General features: G+C 46.4%; 1 non-coding gene across 1 annotated transcript; it reads left to right on the top strand.

The window, feature by feature from the left end:
* The first annotated feature begins 7597 nt into the window (after nucleotides 1-7597).
* LOC119472586 lies at nucleotides 7598-7761 on the top strand. The gene has a single exon (XR_005201734.1). It is a non-coding gene; the product is annotated as a U1 spliceosomal RNA (small nuclear RNA).
* The last annotated feature ends 3846 nt before the right edge of the window (nucleotides 7762-11607 follow it).

The raw sequence follows: 11607 nt of genomic DNA, 5'->3' as shown, positions 1-11607 counted from the left end.
GCTGGAGTGCAATGGCATGATCTGGGCTCACTGCAACCTCTGTCTCCCAGGCTCGAGTGATCCTCCCACTTCAGCCTCCCAAGTAGCTGGGATTACAGGTGCACACCACCACCCTTAGCTAATATTTGTATTTTCAGTAGAGACAGGGTTTCACCATGTTGACCAGGCTAGTCTTGAACTCCTGACCTCAAATGATGCGTCCACCTCAGCCTCCTAAAGTGCTGAGATTACAGGTGTAAGCCACCATGGCCAGCCAAGAATTTTCTTGATGGTGCACTTGGAAGCACAAAAGTTTTTAATTTTGATGACGTCCAATTTATTTTCTTTTGTTGCTTGTGCAGTTGGTGTCATATCTAGGAAACCATTACCTACTCCAATGTCAAGAAGATTTAGCCCTGAGTTTTCTTCTAAGAGTTTCATGGTTTTAGCCCTTACAACTAGGTTTTTTTTTGTTGTTGTTGTTAATTTGTTTGTTTGTTTGTTTTTATCTATTTTGAGTTAATCTTTGTATATGATGTGATATAGGAATCCAAATTCATTCTTTGGCATGTGGCTACCCAGTTGTCCCAGCACCATTTGCTGAAGACGACTATCCTTTTCCCATTGAATGGTCTTAGCACCTGTCAAAATTCATTTGACCACAGATGTATGAGTTTATTTACAGATACTCAATTCTGTTCTCTTGATCTATATCTTGACACTTGACCTATATTCTATATCTCTTGACCTATATCCTGTGCCAGTACAGCACTGTCTTGATTACTGTTGCTTTGTAGTAGGTTTTGAAATGAGGAAGTGTGAGTCCAGCTCTGTTCTTTTTCAGGATTGTTTTGGCATGGATCTCTTGAGTTTCCAGGTGAATTTTATGATCAGCTTATCAGTTTCTGCAAAGAAGCCACCTGGGATTTTAATCAAGTTTTGTTGAATATGGAGATCAATTTGGGGAGTATTGCCATCTTAACAATATTCTTCTGATCCATGAAAATGGGATATCTTTCTATTTATTTATGTCTTCTTTAATTTTTCCAATAATATTTTATAATTTTCAGCATCTAAATGTTGCCCTTCTTTTGTTAAATTTATTTCTAAGTACTTTATTCTTTTTGATGATATTATAAATGGATTTTTTTTTCATTTTCATTTCTGGTTTGATCCTTCCTACTATACAAAAATACAATTAATTTGTGTATATTGAAGTTGTATTCTGAAACTTTGCTGAACTTGTTTATTACTTCCAATAGTTTTCTGGGGTTGATTGTTTGTTTATTTTTTACTGGATTCCTTAGTATTTTCTATATACAAGATTACGTTATCTGCAAATAGAGATCATTTTATGTCTTTCTTTCCAATCTGAATGATTTTTATTTCTTGGCTAAGGGCCTTATAATCTCCATTATAATTTTGAATAGTAGAGGTGAAAGTGGGCATTCTTACCTTCTTCCTGATCTTAAGAGAAAGCATCCAGTCTTTCACAATTAAATATGGTGTTTGCTGTGTAGTTTTCATAGATGCCCTTCATCAGGTTTGAGAAAATTTTCTCCTTTACCTGGTTTATTGAATATTTTTATTATGAAGGATTGTTGAATTTTGTCAAATGCTATTTGATATCATATGTCTAACAAGATGATCATCTTTTTGTCCCTTGTTCCATTCATATGGTGTATTACATTAATTGATTTTTGCATGTTAAACCAACCTTGCATTCCTGGGATAAATTCTACTTGGTCATAGTATATAATCCTTTTCATATATTGTATATATGAAATGAAATATATTTCATATATTTCAGTTTGCTAGTATTTTGTTGAGGACATTTTCATCTATATTAATAAGATATATTGGACTATAATTTTCTTTTCTTGTGGCTTTTTTCTGGTTTAGTAGCTCTTCCATTTTTTTATATTTGTGGTGCCTCTTCTATAAAATAACATTTTTAGAGATAAGAATTTATTTCTGGGCTGGCCATTCTGTTTCACTGATCAACTACTTTGTACCAATACACATTCCTTTTATTTATTGTAACATTTAATGATATTTGGAAGAAGAAGTCTCTCTTTATTATCTATGTTGCTCAAAAAGTTTGAGCTAATCTTGGCTGTCTATCCTGCAGATTAATTTCATAATCATTTTATCAAAACAGTCTGATCAGTTTTTTTTCACTGAAATGGCACTAAAACTATAAATATTAACTTGTATTAACTATTAACTGATATATTTTTAATATTTCAATTTCTCATCCAAGAAAAACCCAGGCTTCTCTAAACATGCAAGCTTCCTTTCATCTCTCAAGTTTTTCCTTTATATAGGTTGTTTGTATTTATTAATACAATTATCCTGCGTGTTCTGGCTTTGTTACTACAATACTATACTTGGAATCTCTCCACTTTCTAACTTGTTTTTGTTGACATGCAGTGAGTCTATCTTATTCAGGACGTGGGCTGAATTATTTGTAGTTCTTTGGGGTTTTCTAGGTATACAAGTCATGTCACCTACAAATTATTTAGATTTCTTTCTGATAACTTATTTGTTTTATGTCTCATTATGCTGCCCCAATCCTCTGGAAACATGTTAATAATGATGAGAGCAAGAACCATGCTCTTATTGGGAACACCTCTGATTTTTAACTGTTACCATGTTGAAATGCACACAGTCTCTTCTGTACCATGGTGAATTTTCCTTCTAGTCCTATCTTTAAAGGCTTTTTGCTGGGGATTGGTATTTGACTTTGTCCAGTGACCTACCAATGTGCTATATTGTATTAAGATTTTCTAATGATTATGAAATTGCCTCAATTTTATTAAGTAAATCACTCTGAAAACATTTTGATAAAGAAATTAAAACATCTCATTTATCTGTTCATCCTTATTTCATATCTGATTCTTTGGGAAACCCCAGTTTTTGAAAGTATACATATAAAACAGCTTTATGTTTCCCCATCATGGCTACCAACTTCCCTCTGTCCGGACTCACTTCTCTGCTGCATAGCAGGGGTCTTGGAGGTTTGCTGTCCAGATCCCACAACTTCCCTGTCTCCTTTAGTTTTTAGAATAGACTCATTTTTGTATTTAAGGTTCTGTGCTAGTCATATTTTTTCTCAAATGGCGTATTTAATTTTTGAATACATTATACTCTGGCATAGCTTTTTTAGTATTATTATTTTTTGGAGACAGAGTCTCACTCTGTTGCCCAGGCTGGAGTGCAGTGGTGCAGTCTTGGCTCACTGCAACCTCAACCTCCCAGGTTCAAGCAATTCTCCTGCCTCAAATTCTTCCTCCCAATCCTACTCCCCAGCTATCCAGTCTCCCTCATCTGATTTAATCTAATTTTAGATATATGCGTGTGTGTGTGCGCGTGTGTGTGTAACCATTGATACTAATTTTGATACTAATTTCTCACAACTCCTTCCAGAAGTTGTTAGGCACATCTGAATGAATTTGAATACATTTCCCTCTTTATACTGATAGAAACATACCAAACATACTCTTGTTGCTTTTTTTCTTGATGTATCCTAGCATCCTTTCTTGACCAGTGTTGTACATTGAACTTCCTCTTTTTTGCTTTTACAACTGCATCATCTCCCATTTGTGAAAACGTTTAGAATTTTCTCATGTGTGAGGCCAGTTTCTGGTTAAGAGACATCCCTGTTGCTTCCAATTGCTTGCCCTTGAACAATCTGCCATGAGTCACTGGCTCCAGGATGATGCTGGAGTGAGTCACCTGCACCCAGGACACTCCCTACTGTGCAGCCAGATCCAGGGGCCAAACTCCTGCAGGGGAGATGGCTGGGTCAAAGCGTATTTGCTTTTTTATTTTGACAGGCATTGCCAAACTGCCCCGTGGGGCTGGAATCCATGTAAACTCCCACCAGCAGGGACGGTGGCTGGCTGCTGTCCTCGGCTGCACCAATTACTCTTTTGAGTTTTTGCCAATATAGCAAGTGAAAAAAGACATCTCATTGTGATTTGGATTTTCTTTCCTCTTACGAGGCACAGGGTTGAAAATCCTTTCACGAGATTTTAGGGGTGATTTGTATCGACTTTCCTGTGCGTCGTTTATATCCTTTGCTCATTTCAGCCACGTTCCAATTTTCCAAAGTTCAATCTCATATTGTTCAAAGCTCTACTTGCAGACTGTTTGGGGAGTGGCAAGCAGCTGGCCTGGAGCCACCCTCCTCACCTCCCCTCCTCCCTTAGAGGTAGGGGAGGGAGCGGGGATCAGCCAGCCGAGGCACCCCTCCTGGGCCAGCAGCAACCGTGGTAGGAGGCATCCCTCTGGGGCCTTTGAGGTTGTCATACACACACACACACACACACACACACACACACGGGAGACCATCCTTCCCAGAGAGTGGCCACATCTGCCTCTGGCCCCGGGGGCACCTGCCTGCTTGCAATCCCTTCTCCAGCTTGAGTCTCCCATTGTTTGGCCCAGTGGTCACCTGGACAGTCCCCATTTGGGTTCTAAGGACCCTAGGGGAACTCCAGGGTCTTCTTGTACGAGGGCTGCTCCAAAGACCATGGAGAACAAAGTCAAGGTTGAGGGGGCTCATTTCCTTCGAGGACACGCAAACCACAATCCCTTTGAGCCCCACGGAACAAAGTCTTCCAGCAGGTCCTACCTTCAGAAATCTCCAGCCCAAAGCCAGCTCCATTCCCATGTGCAGTGTATTCCCAGATCTTGGCACCCTCTCCCAGGAGACTCTGGAATGGGCCTATGGGTTCCACAGCCCTGTGAGCTTCCAGCTGGGAGCCTCTGCTTCCTACAGGGACCCCCAGGCCTTTCCAGGGCTTCTTTGGAGCCGGCTTCCTCTTTGCATGGGCTACAGCACCTCCAAAGGGCCAAGCCCCTCCCTTCTTCCTCCTCTTCTTTTATCTGAGAGTGGAGACTACCACGGGGGACATGCCGCCCTCTGTGATCCCTCTTTGCCAGCAGACGCAAGCTGCAGCAGAAATTTGTTTGGCCTTAGCAGTAATTCCAGAACATCAGAAAAAGTCCTGCTCTGGCTGGGCATGGTGGCTCATGCCTGTAATCTCAGCACTTTGGGAGGTCAAGGCGGCTGGATCAGTTGAAGTCAGGAGTTCAAGACCAGCCTGGCCGACATGGTGAAACCTCGTGTCTACCAAAAACATAAAAAATTGGCCGTGTGTGGTGGTGCGTGCCTGTAATCCCAGCTACTCAGGAGGCTGAGGCAGAAGAATGGCTTGAACCCAGGAGGCAGTGGTTGCAGTAAGCCAATATCATGCCACTGCACTCCAGCCTAGGCTACAGAGCGAGACTCTGTCTCAAAAAACAAAAAGAAAGAAAAAGTCCTACTCTGTACCTTACATTGCCTCCATCACTTGATTTATTCTTTCTTCCTGCTGTATGTAATTTTTGCCTTTTGATTTATAAATGCTGTATATAACTTTTAAAGATATTTAATTGACAAATACGGAATATGTTCAAAGTATACAATGTGACGATATGATGGATATATACATTGTGTAGTGATTATCACAATGAAATTAACACACCCATCACCACCCATGCTATATGTCAGATCCCCAGAACTTGCTCATCTTATAACTGAAAGGTTTTACCCTTTGACCCTCATCTTCCCATTCTCCCTCCCACCCCCCACCACCTTTGACAACCATTGTTCTCCTCTCTGCTTCTAAAAGTTTGACTTTTTAGATTCTGCATATAAGATCATGCAGTAATTGTCTTTCTGTATATGGCTTATTCACTTAACCACATGCAGAAAGCCCAACCAAGCTCATCCATTCCAAGCTCATCATGCTGCTGCAAATGGCAGGGATCACTTGAGGTAAGGAGTTTGAGACCAGCCTGGCCAATATGGTGAAACCCCAACTCTACTTTGAAAAAAAAAATTAGCCTGGCCTGGTGGCGAGCGTCTATAATCCCAACTACTTGGGAGGCTGAGGCAAGAGAATTGCATGAACAGAGATGGTGCCGCTGGACTCCAGCTTGGGCGACAGAACAAATCTCTGTTTCAAAAAAACAAAGAAAGAAAGAAATGCAATCTCGTGCCCCACCTGGACTCGTGATTTAACGAGAGCCCAATCTAGGAACCTCAGCTCTCCACGCCCACCGTGCCCCTCCCGACAGGCACTGCGCCTTCCTGCACTGCAGCTGGTGATTGCTACAGCTGAGCCTGCAACCAACTCCCCACAACTCCCCACCTCCGTGTCCCCATGTGTCCTGACCTCCCAGGCCACTGATTCACACACTGATTCATGCAGCCCAGGGCTGGGAGGTGTAATAGTCACCTCGGCTCCTGTGCCTGAAGCCGCATAACTAACACCGAGACAGCCGAATGGAGCCTCCTCCTGCCTCTGATTCTCCCAGGCCTGCCTTCAGCCCACACTTACAACAGCAGCTTTTGACCACATCACAGATCCCCCCAACAAATGAATCAGATAGCTGCAGTGTGGCTCCTGCTGCACCATTTGCCAGCCATGTGACCTTGGCCAGATAATCACAGCTGTGAGAGTGGCAGCTGCCTCATCTATAAAGTGGTGGGGGGGGGAGGTAATTATCACATTGACTCATGCAGAAGTTGTGAGGCTTGGCTAAGGCAACTCATCCATTCATCTATTGCTGTAAAAAGATGTTTACAGAGTGTGGCTGTGTGGCCGGCATCAGGGACAGCAGAGACCCAAGCAGACCAAGTCCTGCCCTAAGGAAGTTTATTAAGGAGGGAATGTGGACAGACATAAAATGAAGCCGTGAGTCCCACGCCAGCAGGTGCTCGGGGGGTGTTCGTGCATGTATGCGTGAATGAATGAATGAATGCAGGTGCACCATGAGCCACGCCCTCCCTCAATCACCAAGCTAACCCCAGGCTCCTCCACCCTAAAGTCACCATGGGATAGAAAGCCATGGGTCTAAAGCTGCAGAGGAACTTAAGGGAACATCAGAAGATTGGGGTGGGGGAAGTTGCTGGGTTTTCCGGCAGTTAATGGCTATAGACGAATCAAAGCAATTATAAAAAGATTCCAGACGTAGAGCACATTTGCCTAAAATAGTCGATAATTGCAGCGGAATTAGGGTTGTTTTACAGATAGTTTTACGAGCTCTCCGTGTGTGTGTGTGTGTGTGTGTGTGTGTGTGTGTGTGTGTGTCTAATCATGTCAAATATGTTAAGATTTGGGAATGCTTCTTCTCAGCGTTTCATAGCCTCCTCATTTCAGGGAGAACAATCCCCCCAACTCTTATTGTACCATGCACATCCCTCTGAGGACTCTCTGAGCCTCCCTGGATTATGGAATTTGAGAATTAGAAGTCAAGAACACACACCCACCCCATGTTTTCTGGACAGGAAACTGAGGCCCTGACTCGCCTGATGTTAAGCCCATGATTACAGGCAGCTGGAAATGGAGATTCGAACCCAGGTCCCCTGACTCCTGGCCCAGTGCCCGTGGCAGTTTACCATGTAGGCGTCCCCGCACCCCTGACACCGTACAGTAAAGGCTGGTGGTCAGCGCTGACACGGGCAATGTCCACTGAGCCATGAGCGCAGCACAACAGCCTACAGAGCCAGACACCTAGCCTGGGTGGCATGGCGAAACCCCATTCCTACAAAAAATACAAGCCCATACTTACCTGGCAGGGGAGATACCATGATCACGAAGGTGGTTTTCCCAGGGCAAAGCTTATCCATTGCACTCCAGATGTGCTGACCCCTGGAATTTCTCCAAATGTGGGAAACTTGGCTGCATAATTTGTGGTAGTAGGAGACTGCGTTCATGCTTTCCCCAATTTATTTTAAATCTGGGGGCCTGGGGGTGGAATGGGAATGAGGACCACAGACAAGGATGGCCTCGAGCTCAATGTAAGGCGGAGACCCTTTATTTTATTAAAAAATAAACACAAAAAATACAAGTATTAGACAGGCATGGCAGCACTTGCCTGTGGTCCCAGCTATTCAAGAGGCTGAGGTGGTAGGATGGCTTGGGGCCAGGAGGTCAAGGTTGCTGTGAGCCATAGATGCACCCTCACTGCACCAATCCACTCCAGCAAGAGGGACAGACCACCAGCTCCACCTATAAGACAGGAAAGGGCAAACCAAGACTCTGATTGGTGCTTGCCAGGGGCTGGGGGCATGGCAGGGACTGACCTTAGCAGGTACAAGGGGACTTTGAGGGGTGAGGGAGCTGTTCTGTTTCTTGGTGGTGGTGGTTACATACACTGAATGTGTTTGTCAAAACTAATAAAAAGAGTAAATTATACCTCAAGTTTTATTTTGTTTTGTTTCATTTTTGTTTTGTTTTTGAGATGGAGTCTCACTCCGTCGCCCAGGCTGGAGTGCAGTGGTGTGATCTCGGCTCACTGCAGCCTCGGCCTTCCAGGTTCAGGCGATTCTCCTGCCTCAGCCTTCCAAGCAGCTGGGATTACAGGCGCCTGCCACCACACCCGGCTAACTTTTTGTTTTGTTTTTGTATTTTTAATAGAGACAGGGTTTCACCATGTTAGCCAGGCTGGTCTGGAACCCCTGATCTCAAATGATCCCCCTCACCTCAGCCTCCCAATTTGGTGGGATTACAGACGTGGGCCGCTGCACCCAGCCTCTCAAGTTTTTAAGATGCAGCCTGAAATAATGATGATGATGATGATGATAAGAATAATAACCTTGAAAGCCAAAAAAAGGAAAAGTCCATGTTAGGATCACAACACAGAGGCCCCGGGGGTCCCCTGGTCAGAGCTGGAAGGTGCCTGTTAGTAAGTCAGTCTGGCCTGGGCTGGGGATTTCTGCCCACAGGCTTTTCTCCTGGGAGATTCCTCAACCCAACACTCCAAAACCAGCATGCTCTGACCCAAATCTAGCTTCACTCCTGCCTCCCAGACCAGCAGCAGCATTCCGCCAGGCACCCAGGCCCGTTACAGCTGTGGGTCAGCTCCCTTAGCCACTGCTCCCAAAGCCACCACAAGGCACTGACCTGTGATTCCTTCCATTCCTCCCTGCAGCCCCGACCTGGTCAGGTACTCACCTGTGTGCCATCCCCCTCGGGACGGGCTCTGTGTCCCCACTACCCCGCCCTGTGCCTGCCTCCCTGGGATGCTGTGCCTCCTGCCCAGGACCTGCCAGGGCCCCTGGCCACCAACAGGGTTTGCTGGGTGAGCTTCTCAGTCAGTCCAGTAGTCAGAGGCCTCCACAGACTGGCACCAAAACACAATGAATTCCTACATCATCCACCCCACTGTCACCCCACAGAACCTCTGCCCATCACTGTCTAAAGGTCCAGCTCTTTGCTGAGAGCAACCTCAATACAAGAGCATGGGTGAGCTGGTAGGCACAGGGGGCGGGGAAAGAAGAGAGAAGGAGATGCCAGGGCAGGCAGGCCCCACTGAGCTCTAAAACCTCAACAGCCCCTCCAGACTCCACCTGGACAGCTCCAGTGACAGGGACGTCAGCCCCCCAGGCAGCCCCTCCAGCTTTGGGGAGCTCGGACACTTGTGGGTCTCCGCCTTACATTGAGCTCAAGGCCATCCTTGTCTGTGGTCCTCATTCCCATTCCACCCCCAGGCCCCCAGAGGACAGCTGGGTGACAATGGTGACCTCATCCCTCTCGAGTCTCTGCCCATCCCTGCAGCCAGTCTCCCAACCACAGCAAAGGCAGGGGTCGCCAATCATCTGGCCAGAATGGAAGCCTCTCTTTCCCTCTCTCTCTGTCCCTCTCTCCCTCTCTCCATCTCTCTCTCTCCCTCTCTCTCTCTCTCTCTCTCTCTGTCCTCTTGCTGGCTCAAGAATGGTTTCTCTCTTACTGTGACCTCATCCCTCAGTGACTCAGGTTAAACTTGCTGTGAATGAAAATCACCCCATCTCGCTGGAGCCGTGGGTTCTTTGCCACATATATGACAAGCGTCGTCCTCCCAGGCACTGTGGGAATGGTGTGTATTAATGGTCCAACCTAAGTGTGACCCCCCAGCCACTGCACAGTCCTCTCTAGCCACCTGAAATAGCAGCGTTACTCTCAGCTGGGAGGGGCTTCACCCATCCATTGGTGGAGAAAAAGGTCCTCTCATCCCATGAGACAGTGCACATCCAACTTCATGGATCAGGAAACGGAAGCTGGGACCAGAAAGGTCTGGCACTGCTGGGTCCCCCAGCTGACCGCAGTGGGGAAGGCACTGCCCAGGTCCCCATGTGCGCAGGTTGTGCCCCTGCATGTGGCGCAGCTGCTCTGGGGCAACCTCTGAGTACCTTAACGCTCATTTCTGCCTGGCCGATAATTTATTGGGAAGGTGGTTAATAGAACAGGACCAGCTCTGCAAGCAGGTGGGAAAGGAGGCGCCACCCCAGGCCAAGCCTTCTAACACAAACCTGTGTCGTAAGTAGCTGGTTCTAGGAACCAGGGTGGTCTTCAGTCCTCAAATCCCCCTACCCAGAAAGTCCTGATTCCGGTCTTAGGTTAAGAAGGCACTCTCTGCCTCCAGTAGGGGAAACCCAAACTCCTGACTGTTCTACCTGACTGCCCGCCCCAGATCAATAGTGTGGGGCTGGCTGGTGGGTGGAGAAGAAGGGGTTTGGGAACTCACAGGGACTCCGGAGGAAGAGGCGTGGGTGAGAGGAGGGGTGCAGCGGGAAAGGAGGCGTCTGAAGCCCAGCCCTCCGTGCTCCCCGTTTTACCAAGGAAGACACGGGCAAAAGCAGTGGCTCTTAAGCTTCCTTCAGTCTCTGACCTTTTTTTGTATTTTTACTTTTATTTTTATTTATTTATTTTTTTGAGATGGAGCCTCACTCTGTTGTCCAGGCTGGGGTGCAGTGGCCTGACCTCTACTCACGGCAACCTCCACCTCCCAGGCTCAAGCAATTCTCCTGCCTCAGCTTCCCAAGAAGCTGGGACTACAGGCCTGCGCCACCATGCCCAGCTAATTTTTGTATTTTTAGTAGAGATGGGGTTTCTCCATGTTGGCCAGGCTGGTCTTGATCTCCTGACCTTAAGTGATCCCCCCCACGGCCTCTTCCTTCCAAAGTGCTCGGATTGCACGTCGGCACTCGGCCAAGTCTCCAACCATTTTGAGAGCATGATAGAACCTCTGGACCTACAGCCCAGGAAAATGTCTATGCTCATACACAGCCTTGTACCCCCAAAACCTCCATGGAGTCTGTGGGACCCCAGATTTTAAGCACTCAGATGGGTAGAGAACTGAGAAAAATTCCCAGCTTGTCTTCTCTGTCTAGCATGCTGTCCCACCAGCTTAGACCCCTCCAGAGGGTTTACACAGTCTCTCATCCCGAGCACCCCCACCCTAGAAGGAGGTCTGTGTGGGGAGGGAGGTGGGGTTTGTTTCTGTTGTAGCCCCCTTTTCCTATGAAAATTGTCCTAGTTCAGATGACGTGTTATATGGTCTCCCCAGAGGGAGGTGACCATTCTGTTTCTCCAGCCCATGGCAGAGTGGCTGTGGGATGAGAAGACCTTATTTCCCACCAAGGACACATGTCATTCCATCAGAGAGGCCACTAATGCACCCGCTAGACTTGGCTGCCAGCTGATGGCAAAGTTTGCCCTCTTGGGGTTCAAGCTTGCCCATGTCTAAACTTACCATTGTGAGACCTTGCACCGGCCGACAGTTCTTTCTCATCTTCTGAGACTTTCTTTCTTT

The sequence above is a fragment of the Cebus imitator genome, unplaced genomic scaffold, assembly GCF_001604975.1.
Source record: "Cebus imitator isolate Cc_AM_T3 unplaced genomic scaffold, Cebus_imitator-1.0 Scaffold106, whole genome shotgun sequence".
NCBI lineage: Eukaryota > Metazoa > Chordata > Mammalia > Primates > Cebidae > Cebus > Cebus imitator.
The sequence above is the reverse complement of the archived record's forward strand: the minus strand, read 5'-3'. Positions and strand labels throughout refer to the sequence as shown.